We start from the raw sequence: 27,362 nt of genomic DNA on the forward strand, positions 1-27,362 counted from the left end.
ATCTGCAAAGGCAAAGGACAAATGTAAAATATTTTTGAAAAATTGCAGTTGATGTCTTCTTTGAAAAAATTTTTACATTTTGCAAAGTCGTAACGCGAGCCGGATTGGATCCATTTCCAGCAACCATCACTCCTGTGTTCTAATGCTACATTGTGTTAGCTAATGGTGCTGAAAGGATCATTGATGATTAGAAAACCCTTGTACAGTTATGTTAGCACATGGATAAAAGTGGGAGTTTTCATGGGAAACATGAAATTGTCTGGGTGATACCAAGCGTTTGAATGGTAGTGTATGTGCTTGGTTTGTTTCTGCATCCAAGCTATTAGCTAATGAAAACCTTCATTCTCTACGCACATGTTAAAAAACATCATGTAGATTCATGGTAGTACCTGACCTGCTTGTGTTTTAATGCCGAACAGCCCCAGTCGGCGGTAGACTTGGGACAATTGTTAGTAAGTGTTGGCAAGCAGAGAGCCTTGTAGGGGTTTAGCTAGCAACGAGCACCATGACAAAGACGTCTGAGATGCTTAATGACCTCCAGTTGGAGCTTCTCTGTTTACAACAGGTCAGGATCAAGGACAGTGTTCATAAATAGACACCGCTTGAATGAAGGAACACTGGAAAAGTTAGTGTCATCGATTATTCCATTATTTATCGATAACACAGCTGATCATCAGTTTACAAAACTGGTTAAAATTTCCATCCCTAGTGTCCTGCCAGAAATTGAGCTCTTCTTTTAGAACACCTGTGAGACAGCAAAGGAATGGATTAGGTTCACGCTAATACAGAATAGTTGTAAAATGACTTCATTCGTCGTAGTATAATTTTTACCATTAGGGTATTGCAGTGCCTTCCAAGTATCTGTACACTGTGTCATGCACTTTGTTCGTCATGTCTGAACCGTGACAGCTACACATCTTCCTGTCTCCTCCTCTGTTTATCCCTCCACCTACCTGCCGGGGTTTACTCTGCAGCTGATGAAGCGTTTCGCCGGTCAGCTCTGAACTGATGACTCATCCTGAAACCCGTCTGAATCATAGGCGCTGCTGTGGCTCATTATGGGTCTCGCACCTGTGATATCGTTCACTTTTTTTTTCCCATTAGGTGACTCACGGTAAAATATTTTGACATTTATTGCCTTTTAACGACCACTCGGATGTTTTAATGGACTTTTGGTAGCCGAAAGGTCAGTGTAACAGGATGAGCTTGCTGTTTTCTTTGTCTAATTTAGGAACAAGTTAAATTCCCCTTATTTATGTGGGTTTTGGCTGCAAAAACACCCCCAGGGATGCAGGTTTTACACATTCAGGCGCAGCATTAGTGAGCTAAAAAACAGCACCAGTGCTCCCAGTATCAGGTGTTGTGGTTCTGCCTCAGGTTTATTCCTCCTTTCACACTTTGGTGTTTCTGTTTCTCAGCTGAACTCTGGCCGTTCGTTACCATCCTCCTCCCTTCAGCTATCGTCCTGTTGCTCATGCAAAGTGCTTCTGTTGCCCCGGCAACGACCCTTTGGCACCTGTTGCCGTGGATCACCGTGTTAGCGTTTGCCAATTGGCGGCTGACTTGGGAGAGAAGGCAGCTTGTGCAGCAGCAGGGAGGGAGAGGCAGAGAGCTTTTCTATCACGGTGTGTTTTACCGCTCTGCTGTTAATGTTTAGGAAAGCTTGATGCTGTTTTTTGATGTGGGGCTGTGGGAAGAATCATCAAGAGCACATCGTATCCGGGTTAAAGGCTAAACTTAGTCTGAGTTTAAACAAATATCCAACTCCGGGTGTATCAAAAACACAACATTGAGCCACACTGTTGGCTTCATCAAACCTGACTTTTATTCCCTGATGTTAGTCTTTAAGGAGGTGTTAACTCTCAGAACTCTCACTGTCATTCTATTAGTAACAGCATGATGATAGCAGCAAGCTAAAGAGATGAATCTGCAGGAGAGACAGCCCAGCAGATGAGATGTTAAAGGTATGAGTTGATAAGTCTGCCAGAAACTTGGGTGTCATGATTGATGACCAACTAACCTTCAAGGCTCATGTAACCTCTGTTGCTCGGCCATGTCGATACTTCCTGTACAACATCAGGAAGATCAGACCCTTCCTGTCTGAACATGCAGCACAACTCCTGGTCCAGGATCTCACAGTATCACCATCGACTGCTGCAACTCCTGACTGGCAGGCCTCCCCGCATGGACGGTCAAACATCTGCAGATGATCTAGAATGCAGCAGCATGTCCGGTTTTCAATCAGCCAAAAACAGCACTTCACCCTGCTGTTCAGGTCACTTCATAAAATTCAAAACTCTGACACATGCACACAAAACTAAAATGAAAACAGCTCCCTCCTACCTGAACTCTCTCATTCAGGTCTACACTCCCTCCCAACAAAAGGCTCCTGATCCAACCACCACAACAGAGCCGGTCCATAGCTAGACTCTTCTGCTCTGTGGTTCCCCGGTGGTGAACTAGTTAGTAAACTCTGTTTGATCTACAGAATCCCTCTCTGTCTTGAAGAAGAGATTAAAACTACTGATACTACCCCACTAACCAGCTTTTCACTGAACACCTTTATACTTGACAGACTGCAAAAAGCAAAAAATAAATGACATTTCTATTACTTCTCGCACTGCTTGTAGGCACCAAGGTCCTATCATCACACTTGATAAGTGAATTGATTGTTTTTGTTTGTTGTGTTTTTACAGTGTTTCAATCTTTGTAAAAGTCTCCTATTTTATGTGGAGAAATGAGTGAAGCGGCTTGGTGGTTAGCACTTTCACCTTGCAGCTAGAAGATCCCTGGTTCGCGTCCCGGCTTTCCCGGGATCTTTCTGCATGGAGTTTGCATGTTCTCCCTGTGCATGCGTGGGTTCTCTCCGGGTACTCCAGCTTCCTCCCACAGTCCAAAAATATGCTGAGGTTAACTGATTATTCTAAATTGCCCGTAGGTGTGAATGTGAGTGTGATTGTTTGTTTCTATGTGTAGTCCTGTGATAGACTGGTTACCTGTCCAGGGTCAGCTGGGATAGACTCCTCCCCCATGACCCTAGTGAGGATTAAGCGGTGTGTAGCTAATACATTGATGGATGGAAATATGTGGAATTTTCATGTAGTTTAGAATAAGAAGAGTTTTGTGAGCCTTAAAATGATTTAAGCTTTTGTCGTTAAGTAGTGTTTCGATCAAGTTTCGGGTCAAATGTGATCATGTTTCATTTTAACTCCTTCAGGAGGTGCAGTAGTACGTATACATGATCTACATACAATGGGTCCTTATCCTTTAAATTCAAACGGCCACATTTTCATAATTAGAAAGAAAGATAAGTGCCTCTGATGTTATTTTTAGTACAGACTCTGAAGCTGTAATAATTACTGCAGTGAAAAGACCCTTCAGTTCATGCAAAGGATGGAAACATGATCCTTTCAGCAGCAGCTTCGTGTATCTTCTCAGAGGCTCTTCAGGGTTTAGTGTTCCCAGGTCTCCTCTGACAAAGCTCCATCTCTGCACTTCGACCTCGACTTCACTGAGCCCCTCATGTCACCCCTCAGAAAACACACAGATTTACTGTTCAGTCAGCCATGTAATGAACCCCACCACCCAGAATCCCCAGCTAATTAACCGCCCAGCAGGTTCCAGAGCTCAGATAAATAACTCGCGGCCCGGCCCACGCGGCAGCCCAAGTCCCTTCGCTTAATTCCGACTAAATACCTTCAATAAATTCAGACGTGACAAGTCCTGCTGCAACGGTGTGCTGGGTTTTTCCATTTGCAGTTTTAATTCTGCTCACTTTTACGCCCTCTTCGGATGTTACACTGGAGTCATTCGGCCTCTTAAGTTGTGTTCAACACCCGGCTGTCACTCCGTTTATCACAGAGACACTCGAGTTGTCAGAAATGGGGTCAAATCTTGGCCCTGGACAACGTTGGCAGCGTGACAGTTCACTGTAAACAGAAACAGGTCATGAATTACAGTTACACAGCAGCTATATGTGGACCGGACCACGGAACAGATACAGATATTATCACACTTGAACTTGTTTTATAGCTCTTTTCCAGGTTGTTTTCTCCTGACCAGATCCTTGCTTGTGTTGTTTCTACTCTCAGATGTACATCATTTAGGATAAAAGCATCTGCTGACTAAAACTTTAGAATTGTAGAAAAACTCCAGATACAGATGAAGAAGCTGCACCAGAGGACTTTAGAGCACAGCTTCACATGAGTTTGTGATGTTGTAAAGATGCAATATACCGATATTCTCAACTTCTCTTGCTGTGGCTGATAGGGTCATCCCTTTGGTCTTCATCTGGACAACCTGCTGCTGGAGGGTTTCAGTCCCTTTAGAACGGCTCACCATGTTGCAGAGTCAATGAAAACTGGAAAGTTAGGTGGCCAGTTAAACAGGGTTTGTTGGATAATTAAGAAAATTAGCACCAGGTGCCTGATTAACACCAATAACTGGGAAGTATCTGAAAATGCTCATTAATTTTCATCGGAAGTTGTCATAACTCAAAAGATCAATGCGCAGTTACATTATTTACTTATTTATTAATTTTTTCAAGCCCAAAATGATATTTTTTAGCAGGTAATTCCAATACAGGAGTAATCTAGTCAAGGCATTGTTAATTATGTGGTGCATTCAAAGCCATTTAATTATTTAGTGTTTTCCTGTAGAGAAATAAGATTTTACAAAATAACCTAACAAGTATAAAGACTGATATTGTATATCTTTAATTTGTGATGGACATTTTCTGACATGCATGTAAAGAATGTGCGTTTATACCGTCTTTTGGGGCTTGTGGTGCCACTTTACATCTACTATATTTCAGACAGACACTGTCCTAGTAGAGCTGTACACCAAGGTTCATGTAACATAAAGGTGCAGCCTGGATACGGAAATGCAATTTTTAATTTATTTATTTTTTTGCAATTTTAATGTACTTGAAGTTTGTTTCATGTAGGAAAAAAGTTATTGGGGGCAAAAAAACCTTAATAAAGCACCTTCTTTTTATTTAATTTGTATTATTATTTGCAGCTGGGTGATGTTTGGTTTCAGGGTCCCTCATCCACTCACTTCTCTGCAAGATGTTTCTGTCTGGTACTGGAGCGTCACAAGCGTTTTTCAGGCGTTCTTTGCTGTTTGCTCTTTTTCTGGATCTTCTCATGAGAACACTGTGAGGCTGGTCTGGGAGGTTTGAAGCTGCTGGGATCTTTCTGTGTGCAGTTTGCATGTTCTCCCTGTGGTGTCGAGGGTTTCCTGCAGGGGGTCTGGCCTCCTTCCACAGACATGCATGCTGGGTTAATTGGCGATTCTAAATTGGCTGTAAGTGTGAGTCGCTGTCCATCTCTTTGTGTTAACCCTGTGATGGATCGGTGGGATCGTCTCCAGCCCCCAGCATTCCCCTGCAAACGGAAGCATAGACTGAGTTAATTTCCTCAAACTGGATCCATGTCAGGACTGGTTGTCTGGCATTTGTTTTCCTCATAATAAACTGGGGCCACTTGCACGCTCTGCCATCTACTGCAGTTTGTTTCTCCATGCTTTGGGGACTCTGCTGCAGCTCTTATTAGTACTTTGCTTGGAGTTAATGGGAACTGTGCGTGTTTTAAAGTTGCCCGTTTCATGGTTTCTTGGAATAATCAGCACTTCTTCATGTATAATAAATGTTTCAGCATGTAGACACCACATACACACTGTACTGAGAGTGCAGCATCAATGATTGGAAGGTTTTCCTTGGTTGCTGCAGCTGTTCAGTCTTTCCTCAGCATCTCTACCTGCATCAGAGATCCATGTATTTCTGACTCCGGCTGCAGCCTGAGTGGGCATTCAGAGCTTCAACAACCGTGCAGTAAAATGTTTGGTGACTCGGACTGTAGTGGTGTGTTGTTGAAGGCAAAACAATCGAAGTTGAGAGTTGAAAAGTTAAAGCAAAGTTGTTTCTGATGTGTAATTACACAACAGCGGCTACACACTAGATGATAATGTCTTTTCAGAAGAGTCTTCCAGGTGATGTCTATTATTGTGTTTCCTGTGAATTTGGTCTTGACCAACAAAGGAAACTACACAACTCTCAACTGATATTTCGAGATGCCCACAAGTGGAGAGGACATTGAAAACAAGTCATATTTTCATATGAAACTGGAAATAATCACTGCTTGATCGTAGGGAATCCAGAGGCAGTTTTGGATTGTTGGCTTCTCTGTTCCTTAAAATTCATCTTTACTTTACTAAGCTAAGTGCTGTGAGATGATATATATTGTGAATTGGTGCCATATGAATAAAATTCAGTTGAATTGAAACAGTCAAAAACACAAGAAGTTCTAAACTTTAAAAGAAAATAAGAGTAAAATTGTCAAATTCTGCTAAATTTCTCAGCAGTAATTATGTTAACTGCTTTGTTTAATGATTGCATTTATTATTTTTATACACTATTTGTTTAGCGAAAGCATGAAAATAAAGCTTAATGCAGTTTCTCCATTTGTCTTATTATTTGGATCTACAGTTCAAATGCCTGAAGTTGTAAAAACTGCAACTCTTATACAGGGAGTCCCTAAAGTCTGGACACATAGGAAATCTCATTATGTATATATATATATGTGTGTATTTTTGCCTCCACTGATTAAATATGGCTTTGTCAAAAGAAGAAAGAGCTGAACTGGTACTTCTCAGTGAATGTGATGGATGGACATATGGAAAGACAGCAGATGGAGTTAATGCACGTCATTTAAGGAGGATTCCACTTGGCTTTTCCACGGTGGCGAAAGTGATTAAAAATTTTAAAGAAATGGGCAGTGTCATGGACAAACCTCATTCTGGAGGACCCAAAATATCAGCAGAAACTAAAGAATTGGCTAAAATTCATGCTGTCCCCCAAAAATCACTTCCCTAACCCTAATTCTATCTCTCCATATGTCCATCCTTCACATCCACGAAGAAGTACCGGTTCAGATCTTTCTTCTTTTGCCATATTTAATCTGTGGAGGCAATGCAATTATTGCTAATGACATTTCCTATGTATCCAGAGTTTAGGGACACCCTGTATAAGAGTTACACACATTAAACACACACTCCCTACAGCTCTTATAGTTGTCTGTCTTTAAGTAACGAGGTCGTACGCAGACCTTCTGTCCAAAAGCAGCTCAAGCTCTTCTGGTGAGTTTAAACTTCCTGCCCTGGAAGCTCCACAGCTCTTGGTTTAACATTAATCATCCACTGTTCCTGCTGTCGCGTCCACTTTGTCGAAGAGGAAGAGCTGCACAGAGCGATTATCCTCCTTTCTCCCACTAAACCAGCCGCTACCTCCACCCCGACCCTCCAACCCTTTAACTCGACTCAGTGCCGATGACTTCACCGTTCAGACTCTTATCTGGAGGTGTGATGAGACAGTGTCACTTTGGATAATTTCCCTTGCTTGTATTTACCCCTAAAGGGGCTCTGTGCCAACTTTGCACAGAGTTAAGGTGAAAAATATTATAAGCATTTGATAATGGCAGCAGAAATCAGTCTGGAATGAAGATTTCACTAAATGCTAGAATGTTAGTCAGCATCAGACTCCACTCAGACAGATCTGAACCTTCTAGCTGTGAGGTGACGGTGCTAACATATAACACATAGTAAATACGTTATTTTACAAATATTCACATATTAAGGCTTGATAAATAACAAATGAATATTTTTAACTGCTATTTTACAGATTGTTTCAGTTTCCAATCAACCATTTGGACTTTATTTATATGGCACTTTTCACACAAAAATTTTAAAAACACTATAAAACAATACAAAAAAATAAAACAAATAAATACAAATAGAAGAAATAAAAGAATCATGAAAAATAAGATAAATAAAATAATTTAGATAAATAAATAAAATATAATAACATCTATTATTAAAATTGAAATAGAGATCGAAAATATATAAATAAATAAATAAAATATAATGACATCTATTATTAAAATAGAGATTGAGATAGAAAATAAAAAATAAATAAAATAACATGTATATTAATAAAATAGAGATAGAAAATAAAGAAATAAATAAAGAAATAAATAAAATGACATATCTGTTATTAAAATAGAGACATAGATATGGAAGTACAAGTCAAAAATTACAAAAAAATATAAAAATGAAAAAACAAATTAATAAACTATGATAAATACACTAAAATATGTAAACAGGTGGATAAATAGAGAAGTCAGTAAATAAAATTAATTCTAAAAAGAGTAATAAATAATTCAAATCAATCAAAAGCCTGACTAAAAAGGTAGATCTTGAGTTTGGGAACAACAGTTAAATTAGCGATAATATTTGGTAAAAATCACTGAAAAACAGGAGAAAACTGTACATAATGTCCAAAATAAATTCAAAAAACTGTCTTTTTACAAATAGTAAACAAAGAGTTGCACTCTTGTACTGTATTTAAATCAGCTAAAAAATATCATTATGCCACAGATTTGTGTTGCTATTGTCTTTTTTAAATCGTTTTTCCTTCTTTTTTTGGACATATTGATGGGAAACCAGGATGAAAATATCCAGGTTTATCCTTTACACAATAACAGTGTGAGCTTCTACCATGTTTCTCATAACAAACTGTACATAAATAGCTAAACATTATTATTCAAGTAGTGGTTTGACAGAAATAAAATCATACTACCAAATGAGAAATATTTTAGATTCATGCTATTTCCTATCCTGTATGACTCTTATTAATTATATTTCCTTTAAATTATCTTTAATTATATTTTAACTGATGTCCAAACACATCGAGACATTTGAAGATGTTACACTGGGTGCTGAAAAATGTGCATTTTTACAGTTTTGTGACATCTATTAGTCACAGCCCTGCTGACAGAAAGTAAGATAAATGTAAGCAGTCTGTGTTTTTTGGTTTTTCTGTTGTGTGTGAGTGTGTTTGTTCCAGCGTAGCACTCTGTCCTCCTGCAACATTCATCAGTGTACTCGAGCAGTTGGCAGGCGTAACAAACCTGCCGCCCACACAGCATCGCCGCCCACCTCTCAGTGTGCTGCCGGCCACTTACTGCAGCCCTCTAACCCTGGTGGAGTGAAGGGAGGCAGGAGGAAGCGCTTATTGACAGGAAAAATAGCTGAAGGAACAAGCTGTTTATATTCAGCAATAATCTGCCACGTTTTCAAACCGCATTCTGGTCATCAAAAAATGAGACGGAGGTTCGTAGGAGGAGAGAGCATTTGGCTGCAGTAATTATTGGAAGGGTCGGTCCATGCAAACTACAGAGCTGTGAGAAAGTAATTTGAACGGAAATGTTTCAGATCAACAAACAAATTTTAATGTAAAACAAAGATAACCCAAGAAAACACAAAATGTAGTTTACTGAAAAATGCTGTCCAGTCCATCTTGTTCTAGATGAAAAAGTAATTGCCCCCTTAGCTACCAATCTACCAAATTCATTCATCAGTTGGGTTCAGTTTCACCATCCACACTCACATATGATCACTGCCAGGCTTGTTGGATCTAAACATCACTAAATAGAACCTGTCTTCATTGTGAAGCAGCTAAAGGGTCTCAAAAAGCAGCACATGATGCCACGTTCTAAAGAGGTTCAAGAACAGATGAGGAACAAAGATATTGACATTCATCAGTCTGGAGGGTTCCAAAGCCATTGCTGAGGCTCTGGGACTCCAGAGAACCACAGTGAGAGACATTATCCACAAATGGAGAAACATGGAACAGTGGAGAACCTTCCCAGGAGTGGACCAATGACCAACATTTCTCCAAGAGCATCAACATCTAATCCAGGAGTCACAGAAGAACCCAGACGAACATCTAAAGATCTGCAGACCTCACTGGCCTCAGTTAAGGTCCATCTACATGATTCCACAATAAGGAAGACTCTGGGAGGAAATGGATCCATGGGAGAGTTGGAAGGATCAAACCACTACTGACCAAAAAGAACATAAAGGTTCTTCTGGCATTTACAAATAAATATCTGGATGAGCTCCAAGACTTTTGGGAGAACATCCTGTGGACTGATGAGCCAAAGGTGGAACTTTGTGGAAGACATGGGTCTGTTCCATCTGGTATAAAGCTAATACTGCATTCCACAAGAAGAACATGATACCAGCAGTGAAACATGGTGGTGGTAGTGTGATGGTTGGAGGACCTGGACGACTTGTCATCACTGATGGAGCCATGAATTCTGCTCTCTATCAGAAAATCCTCCTGGAGAACATCCACCATCAGTTCATGACCTGAAGCTCAACACTAATGGGTTCTGCAGCAAGACAAAGACCCAAAGAAAACAAGCAAGTCCACCTCTGAGTGGCTCAAAAAGAACTAAATCAAGGTTCTGGAGTGACCGAGTCAAAGTCTGGACTTGAATCCAACTGAGATTCTGTGACAAGACATTTAAAGGACAGTTCATGATGGAAAAACATCAAATGTGATCGAATTCAAACTATTCTACAGAGAAGAGTGGATCAGAATTCCTCCATGGTGATGGAAAAGACTGATCACAAGCTGGAACAAACATTTAACTGCAGTTGTTGCTGCCAAGAGACCAACCAGTTATTAGGTTTAGGGGGGCAATTACTTTTTCACAGGGGTGGCATAGGTTTTCAAAAAATTGTAATAAATCATCATTTAAAAACTGAATTTTGTGGGTTATCTCTGTTTAGTATTAAATAAATATAAATATTAGTTTGATGATCTGGAACATTTCAGTGTGAGAAATATGCAAAAAGTACAAGATTTCTGTCAGGGGGCAAATCCTTTGTCACGGTGCTGTATGTGCAGCATGAACAGAAACATGTCATCAATTTAAACTGTGTCATACAAAAATGGGGAGCTTGAGAGAAAATAAAGTTGTATTTTAAGGACGGTGAACGTGGAGACCAAAGTGTTTGACAGCAGAATTAATGATGGAAATGGAGCTAATGTGACATATACAGACTCCAGTGCCTCCCACTACTTTCCTATATATGTGCAGTATATGTAGCTGCAGACCTCCCTGCCTCCTCCCTTCAGGCGATGCAGGGGAGGAAGAAGCCTATATATCACCAACGAGGCGTTCGCCCATTTGTCTTGCGGTCGGGTGACTGAAGCAAGAGAAAAAGGGAAGGCATGGGGAGGGGTGCAGGCCTGGATATAAAGACAGAAATGAGGGCAGAGGATGGGAGTGGAGAAGAGGGGGAGAGGGGGAAGGACAGGCAGGAGAAGGGAGATGATTGGGTAGAAAAAAACAGGGTGAAAAACATGGAGTGCAGAGGAGAAGGAAGAGAGACTGAATGTGTTAATGAAGGAAAAGAAAGGAAACAAGGAGATGGTGAAAGGGTAGAGATGTAGAGGGGCATTAAGGAGATAATAAAGAAGGAGAGAACGATGACAGAGAAGCTCTTAAAGCCTCAATCCTGTGATTCAAATCAAATCCGCTTTAGGCCGATACAGACGAAATTGAAGTTCAAAGTGTGTTTAAATTCATCTCGAACCATTTCCCCTCCAAACTTTTCCTTAGTCTGATTAAAAGGATCTGTAACTGGTCAAGACTGACGTTCAAATGTTCACTCAGACTTCATGACATTATTGCAATGACATTTGGTTCTAAAAAAGATATAAATGTCATTAGTCAGATGCGAAAAATGTAAAAAACCACATGGAGTTTGCACGTCAACTTCTAGTAACGTCTGCCCAGCAGGTTAGAAAGCAGAGGAACAAGCAGCAGCAAACATTTAACACAGATGGATCAGGTTCTAACAATTATTTTTATCTGCTCTTTGTTCTGTAAAATGTCAGAAAATAGAGAAAAATGTTGGTCACTGTTTCCCAAAGCCCAGCAGGAGTCCTAGAATATCTTGTTTTGTCTACAACCGACGACCGTTTACTGGCTCTCAAAACTGGCAACCAGTGGCGTCACCTGACAGTGTTGGTGATTTTTTTAACGCCAAAAACAACAAACTGGAATCATATTAAAACATATTGAGGCATTTCAGGGAAGTTTTGTGTTGGAGTTTGCGTTGTTCTAAATTTTGACAGAGATTTTTGGATTTTACCGCAAATGTACAGGTGTTAAATATCAGTTAAATGGTTTCTTAATAACTAGCAACTGACACTGAGACAAAATAAATAAAAAATTTATAAGAAACCCCATTGCAGTTGACCCGTGCAGTCTAAAAAGTCATTAAAGAGACATGATTCCCGCTGCTTAATGAAGCACGTTATTGCAAGATTTTCAAAAAACAAATAAAAGACTTAGATACACTATTTAAGTTACAAACATTATTTTAATGGGTTGAGTTGACATAATAACGTTGTTAACGGCATTGACTTGATGTTATGATGAGATGATTGAGATGGGACCGTAAGAGGTGCAGGGATAGATGAATGATAAATGAGAAACGTGCTGTTATTGGTGAATGGATGAGTAGATGATAGATGGAGGATGAAAAATGGATAAGTGAATGACATTCTGGATCAATGCGAATCGTAAAATACCAGCAGATGATTAAATGTCAACAAATGAGCGTCCCGTCTCCGTCTGTCAGGGGTGAAACGTGTCGGCGGCGTCGGAGGATCTTTTGTCTTTTTGCCGCTTTTGTCTTTGGGCTGAATGAGTTCACTCTGGAAATGTCACCGGCTGTTTGGTTCCACTTCATTGCCAGCTGCCTTTCCTCTTGTTTGCTCGACACCAGTTTGTTTGCTTACTTGTTTGGCTTTTTAGCTCCTAAATGCTTCATGCAAATTACACGTTTACCCGTCGTTGTGAGGCTGTTCATTCGTCTGCTCAGAAACACTTCAGTTATCTGTTTGTGTGACGGGTTGGAGGCCTCGTCTGCTTGGTTTTCTCATCATCATCAGGTGGAGTTTCCTCGGACGCCATCCTCCACAGTGAATCCAGTATCGTTGGTCAGTTGGTCCATGTTGGTGCATGATGGTCTTTCCTGCAAACCGTAATCTTTGTTTTTGGAGGAAGTTTTCTGTAGAGTCGTTCTCTTGTTGGGTTCTTCCGTGAAACATTGAGGACGAAGCATTCTGGTGTAGATGCCATCCAGCTTAACTGTTTTGTAAGTGTCCATACACTTAGTTGTAGTCAGGAGTTTCTGACATTTTTTTGACTGTTTAGAACCACCAGATTCCCTGAGATGTTTATCAAGGTTCAAGGTTCCTTTATTTAGAAAAATGATTGCAGCATTTGGCATTGTGTTACAAAACAGACATACATAGCCAACATAGCAGCAAGGGTAGGTAAAAAGATAAGAAAAATAAAAACAAAACACAACTAAAAACCATTAGGGAAATAAAAGCAATCTAGTATGGGTGTACCTCTGTTAATACAAAATGTTCTGAATGATAATATCAGCTAAATGTTCAAATAAAAAAGAAATCAGAAAAAAAAATTGGAATGAAGTGCATTAACTCTTTTTCAAAAATACATTTTTCAAATCATGCTAGCCTGTATGGCAAACTATGTGACGTTGGTGTTAGAGAGGAAATGACTGCAATTCGACGAGGATATTGAGAAGGTAGAAAAAAGGTGGTAAAGTCCTAATGAATGTCCCAACTAGCCAAACAAGTTCTTAGAAGTACCTTCCCTGGAGTGAGAACTTTTTTCTTCTCTGAAAACAGCCCTAAAAGAGGACAAAGAATGCTTGTTCTCTCCCAGGTTGTTACCTTTCTGCTTCTCCTTCTACTCTGTACCTGCTATTCATCAGTAAATAGGACTTTTTCTCCATCATCCACTGTGAAACGCTGCTTTGTCTCCAAGCGTTTGTCCTCGTTCCTTCTCTGAGAAGCACGAGACGCTCCTCATCCTCAGAGACCACTGCTGCACAGTCTTCTTTATTTAATAAATTTCATGTTAGCATTGTAGCTGATTTTCTGTCCCTCAGTGAACTTCTGATGGATGCAGCTCTTCAGAAACACTCAGAACAACAGTTTGGATGAAGGTGATTAAGCTGTGTCTCTGGAAACATATGTGATTTATATTTCTGCTAAATGCTAAACAGATAAATCCTGATAAATGACCGGAGCAGCCGCCTCCATGGTACAGAAATGTCAAACACATAAATCATCTCTGTCAGGTGGTAGCTGGAGTTTGTCAACAGCAGTTCTCTCTGCAAACTTTACTGAAACGTTGGATCATTTGTCATGTGATAAAACATGGTGAGGGTGAAGGAAATATGAGGAAAGATTAGAGATGAAGTAAAGCAACTGTTGATAGATGCTTACATTTATAGATGCTTCATCTAGACTGTTACTCTCACCCAAAAACTCAGCTTTTGCATGAATCCTAAATGCAGGATTGACATTTGTATGTAGTTAACCACCTCATTTAAGAAGTTTTACAGCAATTTAAAAACTTTTAAAGCTCACCATATAGCCACTAGTCACATGACAATTTCACTAAATTACCAATGACTTTAAATGTCGTTTTTACAGCTAAATCTTAGTGCTGATTCACATAAAACTCCTAAAATTCCTTCAATTTTGCAACCCAAATTGTCAAACAGTCTTTAGATTTTGCTTACTCTGGCAGTGAAATTATTCAGGCTAAGTAAAAATGAATGCCAGTCAGAATTCAAATCATTTAAAAGTGCTTGCATAATATATAAGACTATGAATGGCATGGCTCCACCGCCCCTGGGGGATTTTATCCAAAAGAGAAATGCTATTACTAATACTAGGTCAGCCACCAGGGGGGATTGTGAAGTCAAATTTAGAAAGTTCTCCTTTGCACAGAATCTATTAAAGGTTGCACAAACCTCTAGCCATCAGAGAAAACTCCACTTTTGTCAGTTTGAAGAGACAGTAAACATCATGGCTGATAATCAAAAAAACAGTTACTTTAAAAACAGGCACTTTAACTGCCAGCACTTTATGACAGGCTCTGCCTAGAAAACAATTAGCATTTGTGCTAAATCAGGCTTATTTACTGCAATCTTGTGTAATCTTGTGTCCCATCCAAATAAATAAAGAAATGAAATGAACAGGTCAGTGGTGAATTAGTGACACATCAGCTGCAGTTTTAAATGTTACATGAGAGCCTAAATCACCTCTTTGCAGTCACTTCAGTGCAGCTCAGAGTAGACAAAAGGGTGTCGCTGTCATTTAAAAGACAAGTATGGAGCTTTGTTAATCAGGTTCTGTTTGCTCAAGCCTGAGCAGGTGAACATGCACGTTCCCTTAACGAACGTGTGAAGTTGATCTGGTGAAAGATGAGATGAGTAAAAGAACGACTGTTTCGTGTAAATGAAGCCCTCATGAAGTTGTTTTTCTTGCACTGACTCTGCACGGCTTATTTAACAGCTGACAGGCCGGACGGTGGCCGAGCGTCAGGACTCAGTGCTGTTATCGATTTTGTTGTTTGTCATCTGAACAGATGGCTGAGTGAACGTTTGCTACTGTAGCGGCTGATCGCTCCATTAATTACAGAATATTCAAGTCCAGCAAACCTTCCTCTGTGTGCCTGAAACTTAGAAGAAGATGTTGTTCCCCTCCACAATCACCTCATGCATCAGTTTTAGCAAAATATACATTTATCATTGTAGCATTAAAAAATTATACTATAAGCACATTAACAACTGGCAGTGATGAGTTTGATGGCAGAGAAAGCTAGGATCTGATGAAAGTTGCATTCTAGGAAAACAGACACGATTAATAGTTACTGTGTTGTGAAAACAGGACAATATGAAAAAATACCATCAATGTTGAAATGAATCCTGAGTTTAAACTAGAAAAAGAGCAGTGGTAGATGGGCAAGAGAGAGCTTCAGATGACAAAAACTTGTCCAGAATGACTCAAATGTTTTCCAAAGCAACAAATACTTGACCAAAATGACATGGAACAAGTCCTAAGCCATTTGGAATGAGTCCAATATGACAGAGCCTTGGTCAAAAGGACTCAAATATTTTCCAGAACATTACATACTTGACCAAAATGGCACGGAACTAGTCCAAAACTATTTGAAATGTGTTCAAAAAGACAAAAACTTGTCCAAAATGACATGCAACTAGTCCCAAGCTGCTTGGAATGAGTCCAATATGATGAAAACTTGTCAAAATGACATGAAACCAGTCCTAAACTATTTCAAATGTGTCCAAAATGACTCAAAAGTTTTCATATACAACAAACCCTTGACCACAATGACGTGGAACTAGTCCAAAGCACTTTTAAATGTGTCCAAAATGACAAAAAAAAATTCCAAAATTCTTCAAATTGTAACACCCATAAATTGCACTACACAGTAGCTGGCAGTATTATAGGGTTAACTCAGTGCAGTTTTGTCGTTGCGCCAGCAGAGTGCGCGGTAGTGCTGCAGACTTCTTTCGCTACTTTTTTTTACGGCAGAGACTAGAGCAAGACGTGTTTTCATCGGATCGTGTTGAGCTGGTAACTGCTCTAAAAGTTTAGTTCCAGGTATTTTTCTTTGGAGTTTTTGCACTGTGGAGACTTTTACCGCTGAGAAAGCAGAGATAAACTGCTGAATGATATCTTTCTTATTGTTTTCCGCTGGATTAAGCTCCGGTGAGTCCACTTTTATCTTAAATTAGCTTAGCATGCTAGCTAATTTCACCACTAGATGATGTGTCTGTATGCAGCGTTATGCATCCTGTTATTCAATCTAAAAAAAAACAAAACAAGCGGAGACAGACAATGAATGTATCTTGTGATATGTTTAATTTGGGGAAAATATGGTGAATTCTGTGATGTGTTTACTGAAAACTAATGTTATTGAGTTAATTCATTTACACAGCTTTATGTGTTGTTTTCTGTTTTCGCTGAATTCATGCTTCAGAAATAGAGATATATTAAACTGTACAGTGAGTGGAGAGATATAGATTGTAATTGTAAAACAACTGCTGTATGCAGGTTGTGTTTTGATGCTGTTTAAAGTGGATGGCCTGTAAAGTGAGGAGTGGATCAGCGTGGAGGGTGGCAGACCTCGACTCTGCTTTGTTGGGCGGCAGAGGAAAAGGAAACACTCTTCTCTTCTGAAATCCAGCTAAGACATTTTGAACAAATCATACTACCCGGGTAGATGAGCTGAACACACACACCACACCACAAATTGTCGCATTGTCCATTTTCTTTGTTGTTTTTTTTTGTCTATTGTTTTCCAAGTGCACTTGATAGCAGATTGTTTATACTTACTGGTACTGTTCTGTTGGAGTTAGTACAGAGTTAAATGGTCATTTATCGGATCCCTTGATGGCTTGTGATCAGTTACAATTTAAGGTCGATTGTTTTAATAATAAATGTCAAATGAAAGCTGTTTAACTAAAATATTGTCCTTGTCCAACTATCCTTCTTGAGTGAACCTAATGTTACCACTGCCAGAGATAAAGCCCATATATATTTATGCACTAAATTGTATTATTTTTCTGAGATTAAGCTTGCTATTGTAGTAATAGTTCATACTCACCTTTTGGCTACATTGATTCTACTACGTGTTACAAAATGTTTTCCAGAACAACACGCACTTAACTGAAGTGACATTGAACTAGTCCCAAACTGTTTGGAATGTGCCCAGAATGACAAAGCCTTGGTCAAAATGACTCAAATGTTTTGACCAACACTTGACCAAAAGGACATGGAACTAGTCCAAAATGATTTGAAATCTGTCCAGTATGCTGAAAATTTGTCCAGAATGACTAAAATGTTTTCCAAAACCACAAATATGGAACCAAAATGTCATGGAACTAGTCCCAAACCAATATGACAAAAACTTGTCCAAAAAAGTTTTCACAATAACAAATACTTGACCAAAATGACATGGAACTACTCCCAAAACATTTGTAATGTGTCCAATATGACAAAAAAAACTTTCCAAACTAGTCTAGTCTTAAACTGTTTGGAATGAGTCCAATGTGACAAAAAATTTGCTCAAAATGGCTCAAATGTTTTCCAAAACCACAAAAACTTGACCAAAATGACATGGAATTAGTTCAAAACTATTTTTATGACAATAAATGTCTAAAACTACTTATCTAAAAGACTCTGGTTGCATTTCTAACTCAAGAAGAATTTGAATGGGGGTAACAAGCATGTAGGCTGGTGAGACAAAGCAGAGGAAGAAAGGCAGACGGAGACACAAACACAACAGAGAGTGTGAAGAAAATACTGTCAGTATTTAACTGAATATAGCTCCACTAGACAAGAGGAGGAATCTTTTACTGATTAGGCGCTGCAGTGACTCTGGTATCACAGAATAAGACTTTACAATAAAACTAAATGGTCAATTTGTTGGTGTTGAACATTTTTAATCAGTTTTGTCATGACTCTCGTTCTGAAATATTATGTTTTAGTTTGTTTTTGTAGTGAAGAACAAAATGAAATGAATGAATTTTCACTTTGAGTTACCTTCCATGACTAAAATGTTCAATTTAAGTGATTCTCAGGACAGATCAAAAAGGACGGCCAACATTAAATACTCAAGCACAGATCCAGAGCAGGAATAGTACATGTAGGAACAGCGTCATATTTAATCTGTCTTATCTAACCTGCAGGAAGCTGGTGCTATTTTAAAAAACCCTATTAAGCATTATTAAACTACGCTAGTTAAAATTAGCCTCCTCCATGCAACAAGCTCCTTCCACATTCGTGGCGGGTCGATGACTTTTAGAGAAGAAAAATTGAATCCAGTCCCGTCGCCCTCCTCCTTCCTTCCAGCCTGTGCTGAGGGAATAATTTGTTACTGTGCAGTCACATGAATAAATAATGCAGTCGAGCGCTGAAGTCGCTGCCTGGCAGATCTGAGAGCGAGGCCCGGCGTTAGCAGCTCATCATTTATTCATTCACCAGCGTCTGCAACATTTATTTTCTGTCTTTGGTGACTTTTGCATCATGAATATATGATTTCGTACGGCAGCCAGCAGTGTTTTATTCAGGATAAACAAAGTGAAAGATGTTTGTCCGCCTTGTTTACTGCAGGTATGCATGTGTGAGGCTTTATTTACTGACCAGAGTGCAGGAAAGAAGCAAAGAAGATGTCAGAGATTGGACTCTCTGGGGGATTTTTTGGGTCTATGGAGCAATTGAGAGGAAAAATCTACTTTTGTCTTTTAATTTATTGATTTATAAAGCAACCTGGGCCAAAAACTAAATGTGACCAGACTCACAGGCAGTTTGTTTGCCGCACAGTTCTTAGTCCAACAACATCCAGCCAAGTTTTGACCAACTTTTATCCAAAATGGATTAAAATCACAGCCAACATTTTACAGTACAAATCACCCACATAGATCAGATTCTAAAGGACACACTAGGAGATACGAGGGTGCTTCAGAAACTTCTCTGCCTCACCCGGAAACAAGAGATGTAACTTGTCCTTTAGGGCACAACTGTACACTATAAAGCCTTACATCACTGTCCACGACAAGTCAAATGTTTGTTTCTTTGCACGGAGAGGAAAGCTTCGAGCTGGTGCGCTGCTCCTTGAGGACAATACACGGGGCAACCCTTGGAAAGCCGAGAAGTTTTTAAAGTAATTATTTGGTGTATCTTTTAACACAATAACTGCAGAAAATTTCTAGAATGTTGCTTGTAGTTTAGTGAATTTAGATGTGACATTATTCCAGTACTTATATAACATGTTCTCCATCAATAGTTTTCAAAATACAGTGCCGTGAAAAAGTATTTGCCCCCCTAAAGAAACCTTATATTTTTGCATTTTTGTCACACTTAAATGTTTCAGATCATCAAACTAATTTTAATGTAAGACAAAGATAACCAAAGAAAACACAAAATACAGGTTTCCTCCGATGATTTCATTTATTGAAGGAAAAATGCTGTCCAGTCCATCTTGACTCTGTATAGGACTTTCCTTCTCATGAAAGTAACACCAGAGGTGGTGCATCCAGTGAGAATTTGGTTTTAACATGAACAACGCTGCCCTCTGTGGATGAAGAGAAAGTCTCCATCACCAGGTCAGAATGTGAAAATGTTTATTTCCACTAGAGTAAATAACATCCTGACAACAATTTGACAGTGTTCTAAAACCTGCTTTAAAGCTTCTCAGCTGCATCTGTACCAGATTTGATGCCAGTGAGATTTTTTCTGTCGCTATCTGGAGACCCTGTGTGACCTTCTCAGAATGCTTTAAAACAGGAAACAGCCCTTTACCAATTATTCCAACAGCAAGTCAGCATTTCTAAAAATGTATAATAGCATTAGGATAGTGAGGGTATGTGTAGGTTTATACGTTTCTGTGTACATTGACAGATGAAGACGGAGTGTCGTGGTGAAGTCGTGCTAACCTGCTTTTGAAAAAGCAGCTCTTCTCAGGGATCCATCTGGGTGCATTCGTCCAGCTGTCAGTATTGATTTTCTCTCTCCGGTTCGGCCGAGTGTCCCCAGGCTCAGCTCATCAAGCACAAGGTGAAAGGCTAGCTGGCAAATGGCTTTCGGTTTTTTAACGCCAGTCTCTGGAACTGGTTAAAGGGGACAGGAGAGGCTCACCTGTAATTTATCTTCTGTAACTGCTTGTCTGGAGGTGGACTTTAGAGGTTTGGTGAAGCTTCAGTTTGGTCTTTGTGGAGAACCAAAGACTGGACTGAAATGGAAGTAGAGCTCCGTAGTAACATTAGTAATGCAGACATCAATGGTTAGATTCAGCTTTATTGTCATTACACATGTACAAGTACAGACAATGAAATGCAGTTTAGTATCTAACCAGAAGCGCAATAAGCAGCAAGTGCAAGATTTACAAAATGTAGAGATATACAGGCAAATGAGACTTGAATATTATAACCATGAAATACGAATGGTTTGTTATAGGCGTAATGCACCAAATAGTGAGATGCTATGCGCATATTTACAGATTGCGTTGTTGCTGGTGCACCAGGGCAAGAATATTTCCACAAACAACAGATTTAAAACTCCAGCATCCTATGAAATACAGTGAGATTTACCTGGAGCTGAATCCTGCACCTGTACCCCTTTAAGACCTACCATTGTGCAAGTTCGTCAGGACATATTCTAACATTTTTACATACTGTAGAGCAATTTTTGGAGCATTTTTATTTGCTTTACATTAATATAACCCTTGTATCCCAAGTTTTAATAATATGTATTGACTTATGTCTTAACTACTACAATAAATTGCTTAAAAGTGCAATAAACCTAAAAAAAGAAGAAAATTGTTTTTGTTTTTGTGCATATATTTCAAAATACAGAAATTGCAACACTGTATCCCTCAAATTTGTAAACTTCAAAAAGTTGCACAATATCCTGTGGTCTCGTTTATAAAGATTTTTGTCATGTGCACTTTATTGTGTATTTTTACAAACCCATCACTGCAACAAAAAGGCGTTCTGACACGTGGTGAACATGTGAAAAGTTGGTGTAACTCCCCAGATTTTATATGCAAAAAGAATGATCGATCTGTCTTCTCTGGTTTCAAATCTACCGCCAATCAAACATGAATATACAGTCGTAGGATGGGCGCTGCGCTGGGCTCTATAGGGTTAAGGAAGCAGCAACAATGGCTAGGATTTAAGAGAACTCAGAAATATCTTTTGCTCAGTGTGACGCAGTTATAAACACATTTATCTTAAAAAAAAAGAAAATACTGAAGTTGGATTTCTTGATTACTTACTTTAAATAACTGGAGAAAAACAGCCTGGAATCAACATGTACAGCATTTTTGCAGTGACCCACAGGTGTTACCAATACTGGAAAGAAAACTGGCTCTACATGATGTAAATATTTCACTGATTAGTGCTTTTAAAATGATTGTATCACTACATTTCTGTTTTGTTACCGTTGTTCCCTAATGGCTTCTCGGGTGTGGAAAATTTTAAATTTTTTTTGCCAGAATCTGGTCATCTAGTTCCATGTCATTTTGATCAAGTATTTGTTGTTCTGGAAAACATTTGAGTCATTTTGACCACGTTTTTGGTTTTTAGTTTTATTTTACCATCAACTGGAAAGCAAAAACCCACACACACAAAAAGTTTTTATTTAACTCCAAATAAATTAAGGCGTCAAGGGGTTATTGTAGCTGCCTGGTTCTTTGGTGTGATGTCATCTTTAATTCTCAAATTTTCGGATTTTTAATTTCTAACTTTTAACCCGCAATCTTGTTCTTTAATTTTTAAACTGCCTAATTCCCTTGTTTGATATGTGTGCTAATCTAGCTAATTATTCATTTAACTTATCATTTTTACTATTTATTTTAATTGACTGCTCTGCGTTGTCTGCTTATGTCTTGGCTGATTGTCTCTGTGTTGCATGTTCTGACTGTCAAAGCCCTTAGTGAATGCTGTTCTTAACCCTCCTGTTGTCCTCATTTATGGGCACCAAAAAATAATGTTTCCATGTCTGAAAAAATCCAAAAATTCAGCAAAAAAATGCCCCAAATTTCTGAAAATTTGCAAAAACTTCAGGAAGAAAACTACAATAACTCCTTAAAAGTTTCCCTTAAAAGTAAAAAAAAAAAAATCCCCCAAATTTGGCAAGAAAATTCTTGTAAATCTTTTAAAAAAATGAGTGAAAATCTTCCAAAAAAAATATCCTAAAAATATCTAAAATGATTACATATATACCAGTAAAACTTCTAATATTTTCTTTAAGAACATTCACAAAAAAATATTTTTTTGTGAATGTTCTTAAACATTTTTTACATTTCTTTTTTTTCCACCAAAAAATGTTCAAATATTTCCCAAAAATGTTAAAAATCAGAAGTTTCATGGTGAAAATATATTTTTTTTCCCCACATTTTCAAACTTTAAAACAGGTCAATTTTTACCTGCAGGACGACACGAGGGTTAAGGGTGCTATGTAAATAAAGTTAATATTATCATTATTTTTATTATTGTTGAAGCTAAAAATGAAAATCAGCAAAACCGTAGTAATGAGTTCCTGCAACACAACAACAACAGCATGCAGGTTTTTCCAGCATTAAACGTCAGCAGCGTCCCTGCATGTTAAATCCGTGCCCAGTGTTTGTAACTCCTTTAATGGACCTGTCATCTCTGCTGAAATCACACACATTTAAAGCTGTTCCTCCCCTCAAACACGCTCCCTTCGCCTGTCATAAACATGTTCCGTCGACAGGCTCGTGTTCGCCTCCCGTCCCCGTCTCCGGCCGTGAAACTCGGAAACAACTTCCAATTAACTGGATAGGATCAGCGAGCCGTCCTGCCCGGCCCTGATAACATTATCCCACGTCACGCACCGCTGCCAGTGCCTGGATTATGAAATTAAAAAATAGAAGGAGAAGCAGAAGAAGGAGAAGAAAGGCTTGCGGAGGATGGAGGGGAAGTGGTCGGGTGCTGTGGGGGTGGGGGACGAGCTGGTGTCGCCCTCGGGGGCTGTTGTCAGTGATTGTGTGGTATATTTGGCCCTGCGTGAAAGGCAGGGTTATGTAAGGTTTTAAAGCCCCTCCACTATCACCAGAACGGAGAAGTTCAGTCTGCTGGAGCTGCTTCAGTTTCCAGTCCAACGCTAACCGCCCACTGATGAGCTCTTACATAAGGAGCCGCCGTCCAGGTCTCTGGTGTCTGACCAGGACGGAAATGGAGGCAGGTGGAGTGAAGCTTGTACGTTTCACACGATAACATGAAACGTTCCCGTCCTCCTCACATGGAGGCTTTTCTAAGATTGTGTTTTAGACATGGGCAGCACAGGCCAGAGGGAAATCTGACTGCTCAAAGTTTGCTCTTCTGTAGCTCTGGAGACAACATTGTGATGCTTATTATAGGCTTGTTTCTAACTTCTCCTAAAATTCACCAGGAGATATGAGCAGGAAAGGAGGAGAATAATTAGCAACAGGAGTCATACTTGAGATGTAAAAGAGATCAGCTTTTTTGTGCAGAATCCCATGAATGCTGAGGGAAACTATGCTGCTGACCAACAGACCTACTTCAGTCTTGGAGGCTGCAGCTCTTTGGGTAGAAGCTGTAGACCCTCCACAGATTAAGCATCTCCACACAGTCATTAAGCTCTTATACAGTAAATGTTTACTTGTTTTTCCTGATCTGTTTGCCTTCTTAGAACTGACAGAAGCAGCAGTCAGCTGTGTGTGCCCTTGAGATAACGGGGATTGATTGATTGGGTTGTGAAAAGGTGAAAGGGGGTCGTGGATATGCCGTGTTTGTGTGTTTAGCAAAACAAAGAGAAAGGAGGAAGGAAACCCGGCTAAAGAGAGAACTGTTCAAACCAAACTGGAGGAGGCTGGCAGCAAGTTTATGTACAAAATATCATTTCGGGGATGCAGTGATCACAGATAATTGAATGTTTACTGTCATGGGTTATGTTTGTGAAGGTCAGGAAGTGAACGGCCTCATCAGAACACATCTGAGTGTGTTTGTGAGTCCTTTTCTTCCAGATGTCCTTGTCAGACAGCAGCATCTTTCCTTTATTCCATTAGTGAGTCCTTGAGTCTGTTTTTGTAACGATAAGGGAAATGTTCTGCTGCCAGGACACACACACACACACACACACACACACACACACACACACACACACACACACACACACACACAGCAGCCATATTGCTGCAGGTTCAAAAAAAACAATATTTCCAACATCGTATTCTCTCAAACATGTTGAAGCTGATGCATGAGCGGCTCTAGTTTTTATTCTTCCACTTTTCTGCTCTTCTTCTATTATCCAAAAGGTATTTCTGTTTGTTTTTCTTCCCTCAGCTCCATGAATATCAAGACTAAAAGAACATATCTGAACCGTGCTTGACGGTGATGGTTGAGCTTTTAGAAAAAGCTGAAACGTTTATAAAAACATATATGAAATTTGAAAAATAAAAATGTTGTGGTATTTGCCTGGACATTACAATGACAGCAACGTGTCCTAGTGACAGCATTAACATCATAATAAAACTAGAACTAACTAGAATACTCTGAAAACACAAAGTTTAGATGCATGAACAAATCCCAAATGTGCTTTATATGTCATCTCTTTTTTCTGCTTGTCTTCATTACAAATAAGTCAGAAAAAAAATCAATAATTATTAATGTTGACTTAAATTTATCATTTTATCCTGATAAATTTGAAGCTGTATAACCCATCCTTGTGTTGACCTGAAGCTGTCTTGTTTAGTCCACAAGCCTAAGATTAATAATTCATTTACTGTCACACAGAAGGAAGAGAATTTAGACTTAAAAAAAAAATTATCTAGCCAAAATTTTTTTTAAAATGTGTTCATTTATTAGTAATTTGTTGCATTTTGTTTTACAGATGCACCAACTTTCCTCCTCAGCTAAGTTTTAAACTTTTTTTTTGTTTTGTTGTAAGATTTTACAGCATTTCTAACATTTACGCTCAGTTTATTTTATGTGTATATTCAGAATATAATTAGAAACAAGTGGATAAAAACACATCAGGTTCATGTTTTCTAGATTTGTCAAGTTGTGAGTGATGCTTTCCTCAACCTAATGAAGATGTAAGCTAAATAAAAAGCTAGAAACAGTGTGAAAATGTGACTGTCAGTCAGTAAAACTGTCTTTGTTGAGCTCCTCCACAGCGTTTTAAACACTCATCTGGACATGTAAGAACCAACAGATTGTTTAGCATATGGAAACTTTTGTTCTTTTGAAGCCACTATACTTCCATTCACCACCTTTTGCAATTTTAATTAAACACACAAAGAACAAACATTTTCCTTTGCATCTGCATGAGATGTTACACAGCAAACACACACATGCAATGATGAATTTTTCTCTTTCATTTGCACACATTATGGACACACCTATATTTGTAAGCGTGCACACAAGGTTAAGTGTTTAGTAGTTCTCCTGTTGTGCATCGGCGTACATCTGCAGTCCTTCTAATCAAACCCTACGTGTGCACGCTCGTTGTGTGTCTGTGCGCTTGTGTGCGTTTATGGAAATGAGGCTCTTCACCCCCTGAAGCACTCGGTCACAGTTACAAATGGATTGCCGTCCCGCTCGACCTCGCCTCCCCCCAGAATAAGCTGTGCAGCTCAATCTGCCGTCCATCCCATTTCATTCCAGCTCCATTCAGCTCTGCCAGATACTGGCGTGGTGAAATGACACCGGGGTGGGATCTGTCTCAAAATGGAAATGCCGTTCTGGTCGGCCAGGTGTAGTAAACGTGGAGGATTTCATCTGTGCTGACACTGGTGCAGTTAATCAAATAGACACGAGGACACTGGTGAGCGTCCAGGCTGCAGTTCCTCTAATGCCCACTGGACAAACCGGCTGGAAAGCCAAAGGCCATAGACTTTTCTTGCCATGTTTGGGAAGTCCATCTGCTCTTTATCATCTAAATCTTTATGAGCTGGTAAAATAATGACAAGCTGCCTTTCCCTCATAGTAAAAGTTTTTTTTGTACAAATCTGTGTATATATTCCCACAAATCTTGACTCAGTCCAGCCTTAATTTATACAAAACAATCAAAGAATGTATTTTTAGTGCTTATTAAAATCTATTTTTTAACTTTATTGTGTTGACTGAATAGTAATAGCCTAAATGTACCAAAGTTAGCCTTTGTGAATGTTGTGCAGCTGGAGCAATTCAACATCAATAAAACATTTCAGGATGTTGAAAATATGGTGCAGCGGTTAGCAACGTCACCTAACACCTAGAAGTTCCTGGAATCTTTTCTGTGTGGAGTTTGCATGTTTTCACTGGGTTCTCCAGCTTCCTCCCATAGTTCAAAAACATGTTGAGGTTAATTGGTGATTGGAAATTGTCCGTAGTTGTGAATGTGAGTGTGTTTCGTTGTCTGTCTCTTTATCTCTGGTTACCTGTCCAGGTACCTTCATTCACAGTCAGCTGAGAGAGACTGGTGGAAATACAAAGCATTAACTGAAGCTTCCCAGCTTGAATTCTAGATCTGGATGTCTGTCCTTCAGCTGCTGGGATTAGTTTGAGCTGTTGCTGCTGTTGCTCCATTGCAGTTACAAGTACAGTTATGTTTTCAGAACTTTAGCATCTCCTTTCTGCAAGAGTCTCTGTGTCTTATAACATCTACTATTTCCACTCATCAGTTCTCCAGAAAAGCAGCAACATTGATCGTATGTGTCCACAGGGACGTTTTTCTTGCATGTAAAACTAACAGACAAACAGACAAACGTATGCCAGTCGTCACGTAACTCCACCATTTTCTTTGGCAGAGTAAAAATACTAGTTACGGACATAACAATGCATATTGTAGTTGCACAATTTAATAAATACGGTGCAATTAAACCCACAGTTAAGGCCCAAAGAATGATAAAATGTGGATCAGAAGGCGAACCTGGCTGAATCCACTCCTCCTTCTAAACAAGACGATGCAAAGGAAGTTGTGGGAGGATCGTATGCACAACTCTGAGCAGTAACTGCTTTTCAAATCCATGCAACAGAATAATAATCAGACCTATTGTATCACCGGATAGGATGCAGGAAGCGGCTCTTGAAACTAAGACAGTGAGATAGTTTATGAAATATTAATG

The 27,362-nt window shown here is 39.2% G+C and overlaps 1 protein-coding gene across 2 annotated transcripts in view; it reads left to right on the forward strand.

Annotated features, from left to right (window-relative positions):
- cplx2b (complexin 2b) overlaps window positions 1–27,362 on the forward strand; it is a 60,793-nt gene that overhangs the window by 13,032 nt on the left and 20,399 nt on the right. The gene's annotated exons all lie outside the window — the stretch shown is intronic.

The sequence above is a fragment of the Amphiprion ocellaris genome, chromosome 13 (genome assembly GCF_022539595.1).
Source record: "Amphiprion ocellaris isolate individual 3 ecotype Okinawa chromosome 13, ASM2253959v1, whole genome shotgun sequence".
In the NCBI taxonomy this organism is placed as follows: Eukaryota; Metazoa; Chordata; class Actinopteri; family Pomacentridae; genus Amphiprion; species Amphiprion ocellaris.